General features: G+C 39.8%; 1 protein-coding gene and 1 long non-coding RNA gene across 2 annotated transcripts in view; one reads left to right on the forward strand and one right to left on the reverse strand.

Annotated features, from left to right (window-relative positions):
- The window catches only part of gfra4a (GDNF family receptor alpha 4a), a 158,741-nt gene that overhangs the window by 68,691 nt on the left and 84,023 nt on the right, over positions 1-6,027 (forward strand). The gene's annotated exons all lie outside the window — the stretch shown is intronic.
- The window catches only part of LOC116686136 (uncharacterized), a 24,076-nt gene that overhangs the window by 10,071 nt on the left and 7,978 nt on the right, over positions 1-6,027 (reverse strand). Inside the window, exon 2 of the long non-coding RNA XR_004331158.1 lies at positions 5,296-5,299. This is a non-coding gene — a long non-coding RNA (uncharacterized LOC116686136). The remainder of the gene's footprint in view (positions 1-5,295; positions 5,300-6,027) is intronic.

Consider the following 6,027-nt stretch of genomic DNA (forward strand, 5'->3'; position numbering starts at 1 on the left):
GAGAGAGAGAGAGAGAGAGAGAGAGAGAGAGAGAAGGATCATAATTAACACTTCGGGCAACCCTTTTCAAATTAAACATTACTTTCCAGCGTTAAATGAATGCTGTGACATGTAGATCTAGTTTATCATAGCAATTACACACATTTACTGCAATTAAAGGTGTTGAATAATTACATTCATCTATATTCTTTATTACATTACTGTTTTATCAAGTTCCATCTGCTTTACATGTGAAAAGTTATTCTAGTTCTTGGCCTAAACATATTCAGATAATTTAAAAAAAGGAAAAGATACATCTGTAAACTCAGAATCTGTCTGTACCTGTCTTCTACCTGCTGGCACATAGAAACATCTCCTGGTCATTTCATTATTTATACAGCTGCTTTGTTGCTAAATACTTAAACCACATATGCATTTTAAATGATTTGAGATGTTTTCTAAGGCTGTGCTGTATTTTTGAAATTAAAAAATGGAGCATCATCATCTTATTTGGTACAATCTTTAAGTGAGGTTGATGATGTCTACTTCCAACATCATTCAAATCAGGAAGAGCAAGGATAGTGTGCAGATGTTTATCATGTGTTCCTACCATTATGTGGTGGTACAGAGGTCTTGCTGAGAACTTTGGGTTCTCTGACAAATTATCTCCACGGCAACAGAGCACCTTAAACCATAAAAAGGCTATTAGGCCCAGACTTTGTGCAGTCTACTCCAGCTTGGGGCTCTGGCCGTCATTTCCTACGGCCTGTTTCACCTCTTGATTGCAGCCATGATATTGAGATAGATAGTGTGACAGAAAGATTTTCTCCAGCCTCCACTTTTCGTTTCCTTAATGTTGTTTGAACGAATCTCTGCAAAGGGGCATGCAATTCTACTGTTATTTCAAAACTTTTTAAAAAAGTACTTCAGGTCATTTTTGCTTTTTGGGGGCGGCTGTGGCTCAGTGGTAGCGCGGTCCCCTGCCAATCGAAAGGTTTGTTGTTTGATGCCTGGACCTCCAGTCCCAAGTCAAAGTGTCCTTGGCCAAGACACTGAACCCCGAGTTGCTCCCAATGCTACACCATCGGAGTGGAAATGTGTGTGAGTGTGTATCTGATGAGCAGGTAGCACCTTGTATGGCAGCCTCGGCCACAGTGTGCGAATGTGTGTGAGCGGTGAATGGTTCCTGTAGATGTAAAAGAGCTTTGAGTAGTCGGTAAGACTAGAAAAGCTATATAAACAGTCCATTTTATTCAGTAGGATTCAGTAGAGTACTGACAGGAGATGAAGGGAACAAAGATAATCAGATGGATGATTTAATTACATGGTCAGCGTCTTAAACCCCCAGGCCACCAGGATCACCCATTCCTAACATTTTGAGAACAGACGTGGAATAAGGTGCAGATCAGTGTGAGCTTCAATACAGGGCCAAAACAGCTCTACTTTCACATACTGTGCTTTATTCTCCAAACAGTCACCAGGGTGGAAATATTAGTATTGTTTACACTTTCCATAGGTTCAGGTTTTGAGTTCAAACTACTTTTTGTATGTTTCTGTCTGCAGTAAGTGCTAAGACAATGTCTTAGTACTTGTGTCCATGTTGACACATTGTCAACACATTTGGACAGCAAAGTAAAATCTGCAACCTCCAATGGCTAAAAAATTATTCTAGTACAAAATAGCTAATTCTGTACCCATTCAATCTAATTTATTTAGACGCAGTATAAATATGAAATTTAGATACTCCCAAATAATTTAAATGTAAATCCTCAGTTGACCTCAACACATCTTCATTAACTGAAATTGTTAATATTCTCATGTTCATACTGTAGAGAACAATAAATGTAATCCACTGAATTAAAAGAAAACCCTTCAGGGTGTAAAGTACCAGAATAAGTATTCCAAACTTCCTTGTTAAGAAGCAGCTTCTCTAAATCTCTTCTGTCTTTGATACAGAGAGCTTTTCAATTGCTATTTGTTAAAGCGAAGGGACTGCATGTTTCTGTAAAATGGAGCAAAGATGGTGACTTGCAATGCTACTGTTGAGATGACTGTATGCAGCCCGTCCTCCTGCCCTGCCCGGAGGGTAGCTGCAGGTTGTCACCGTGCACGTTGCGGTGTTATCCAGCCGTTGACAATAGACACACTGCATGATTGTGGCTGCAGGGCCGCTGTAATCGGAATGGACAAGGTCAAGTGCCGCACTCCCAGTTTCATCTCCCAGGAGATCAGAGTATGCTTTTCTCCCTCCCTAACTATGATGCCTACACAGTGTGACATCTGTTGGTACGACACTGCGGCCACGCTGCCAGCCCAGTATTGGGCGACAGCGGGTCGGTGGGTTTCACATCTTCACTCTAGTGCTGCTCAATTACGGGGAAAAAATCATAATCACCATTATTTTGATCAATGTAGAAATCACTATTATTTAACCCTCCTGTTGTCCTCGGTGTCAAATTGACCCGTTTAAAAAAGAATTATATATCAGAACTACGACCAAAGAACGCTGAATAAAGTGAGAAATGTTGGGAAAAGCTTCCAAAACGCAGGAAAAATTCAACAAAAACATTTGTTTTTTTAAAACGTTGAAAAATGTGACCAAACAAAATTGGTAAAATAGTCAAAAGGTGAAGAAAAAAAAAAAATTGGTAAAAACGACAAAGGAAATGACATAAAATCCACAAACATGTTTAGAAAAGTGTAGAAAAACCCCATAAAACATCAAAATGTTGAAATTTTGACCCAGAAAAACACAAAGTTGCAGGTCGATGGGAAGACAACACAAGGGTTAACATGATTACTCATTGACTTTTGGAAAGATGTTGCCTTTATTGAACTTAAAAGACAGTGACACTGTTGAACAAGTGACCAGTGGACACACCTTGAACTGTGCCGTTCCGCTTCACAACACAAGACAAAGAGTTCCCTTGAAAAAAGTTATTGTTTTTCTTGATGACATTGATTTTGTGACCGCTAGGAACCAAAACCAATTGGTATATTGCGGGGCCCTGCTTCACTCAACAACGAACATGCACCGGACGTGTTTACGTAGCAGACAAGTGAGGAGAAGTGTGAAGTGTCTTAGGTGAGAAAACATGTTTACCAGTAGTGGGGATTATGAAGAGCATTTTTCATCAAGAGATCATAACTTTGTAAACATGTTTACTCAACAGAAGTGTTTGTGCTGGACTGATAAGAGTTTGTCCTCAAATGTAATGGAAGGCATCAGGGACCCTGGGCGTCTTGGCATGTTAGCATTCGGGGGGGCCCTCAGAATGGCATTCTGGGAAACGCTAAGGGTTATGTGAAATTCACACAAACAGCAAGTCTGTGTTTACAGCAGTATGGTGTGCTAGGGTTAAGATAAGAGTTCACACGAGGTACACAAGGATCTAATATCTGGCTGTCAGGATGATTAGTATTCTATGAAAAGGTTGTGTGACGCATAGGCTTAATGAATTTGCATTATTCATCAGGACTCTACCCCTGTGTTTGTTTGGAGCCCACGGGAAAAGCCTTCCGAGGAGTTCCTGTTGAGCAGAAACTTCTTTGCTTACAACTCCGAAAATCAAAGTGCTGTCTCTTCCAAAAAATCGCCCAACATGGATGCTCCTGGCTAAGATGGTGGACTTATATGACGGGCCGGTAGATCAGAGAGACTGTCACATTGCTGAAAGGTCAAAGATTTCCTCCAGCAAAATACATCATCCTTTCCCTAAAAGTCAGGATGGTTGATAGCCTCGACTAACATGAATGTCATTATACCTTTTCAAGCTGTTACACTATTAATTGCCGCAAAATAAGAGCCTACAATGTGTGTGTGTGTGTGTGGGTGGGGGGAGGGATCTTCTTTTTTTTAACAGGGAAGATCACAAATAGTGTTTTTGTACATTTAATAATATATTTAAAACTGCTATTAACACATTTATGTACAGATGAAGGAGTGTCTTATGTGTTTAAAGTTTTTGGCAACTAAGCAAAAGTAAACCAACACACCAGATTGTTATTTCTCATTAGCAGGAGACTGGACAGTAACCAATAAAACTTCATATGTCGATGAATAATGCAGAAAGTTATATAATAGTTTTGCTTTTGGTCACTGGACACTGGGCACAGCAGCATCCCTTTGCGCAGTAATCTGGAACATATTTTATTTTGGCAGCTGGCAAAGGAACCGAGAGAGAGACTTTTATTTTTTTTCTGCCCAGTCAGACAAGGTTGGTTACACACGTTGGTTTAAACTGTTTTGTAAAAAGTGTTACAATATTCTAAATTGTTTGGCAGCACAATATCTCACCTCAACCATGCTGTGTGTGTGTGTGTGTCACCCAGTGCAAAATTGTGTCTCATTGATGTTTTATTTTAACGGTTTTTGGACAACAATGGAGCTCTATTGCACAGAGGAATGAGATATATATGTTAAGATACACAGGCAGTTCTTGTTACTGGGATCAATCTCTTGTTGGTTTTGGTGTCTCCACTGCACATCATCATGCATACACAGTATCACCAGTCTTTTGTTATTTGTAAGAAGGAAAAATGACAGATTTCAGCTTTAAAATGTTCTTCCTAACAATACTAACTGTAACCCTGGTGGTCCTGGTGTTGCTGTAAACGGATTACACTCTTTTTGTTAATTTACCCACTGGCATTGTTGACTTTCACCTTATTGGCTCACTCTGCACTGTCGATAGTCAGGCTGCAGGCAAACAGATTTGTTTTTTAAATAAGATCTTTTAAGACACACGGTCCCCACTGTTATATACAAGTGATCCAGACATCACCAACCTATGTGCATGGGTAGCTGTGGTAAGGACGTAGGCGTAACTACAACGCCAGCTTTCCAATGTGGAAGCAGGAGAAATGGAGGTCCATCATGTTAAAGTGCCAGCGGTCAAATTACAGTATTTCAGTGTTCATTTGTCCACGGGCTGCTGTCCTCCTCCAAGTTGTCCTCCATAGCACTCTGCTAGGAGCAGCATGAGTTCTGCTCAGCACTTCCCTCACTCTGGATTTGATGTTAGCGTTGTGTGTCCCTTAAAGACACTTGTCAAAAGACACAAATCCAATTTGTAGCAGCCAGAGCGGCAGAACCTAAACGCATCTGTAGAAATCCAATTAGAATTGCATTTCAAACCACCTTTCAAATACAATTTGGAATGGATCAGAGTTGCAAATTAATCTAGTTTTAATATGTTTTTGTGCTGTCCAGACTTTCTAAAAATCCATCGGGTTACAGTCTGGATAAGCCCAAGAAGCTGATTTGCTTTGGCAGTCTGGTCAACCTGCTTTAGTACCACTAACTAACCAGGCTACCAACCTCCTGTATGGTTATTTGTGGTACAAGGAATCTGTGAGGTACACTCTCAGGTCAGTAACAATACTATTCCAGCCTCAAGCACAAAACTCCTCTGCTGTGTGTCTTGTGATGCATTAAATCTGTACATTTCTGGAGGCTAAGATTTGGGCTCCTTTTTTTTTGTCTGATTCTCCAGGATTGTGATTCAGCGGAGCATGATGTGCCGGAACAATGGCGGAACACAATCTTCTTATTGTCAAATTGTAAACAGATGGAAAAAGGGGAATGAAACATGACAAGGCATCAATAAGAACAAAAAAAAATCCTATTTTAGTCTTGAATTCTTGTGTCTCGGCATGGTTTCTGCATTGCAGGACTTTATTTTGCTGCAGATGGGTAGGAATAAACAAGCAGGACCACGGCTCTTTATAATGACTTTTTTATAAAGGAAGACACTCCGCTGTGTTGCTAAGAAAAGAAATTTAAGAAAAGCTTTTCTGCTTGGGAAGTGGATATGCCTGTTTTGTTTTTTGTTTGTTTTTTTAACCAAGGTATTAAAGGTAATTATGCAGGAAGATAAACATAATTAACACAGCAAGAAACGGTGTCTATTCCTGGGAATTTTCCATCACATCTATTATCTTGGTATGGTTCAACAGTTTGTTGGCCCCTTCTCAATAAGGATCAGGGGCGGACGTTCACATTATCATATACTGTGTATATATATATATATATATATATATATATAT

This window comes from Etheostoma spectabile, unplaced genomic scaffold (genome assembly GCF_008692095.1).
Source record: "Etheostoma spectabile isolate EspeVRDwgs_2016 unplaced genomic scaffold, UIUC_Espe_1.0 scaffold314, whole genome shotgun sequence".
In the NCBI taxonomy this organism is placed as follows: Eukaryota; Metazoa; Chordata; class Actinopteri; order Perciformes; family Percidae; genus Etheostoma; species Etheostoma spectabile.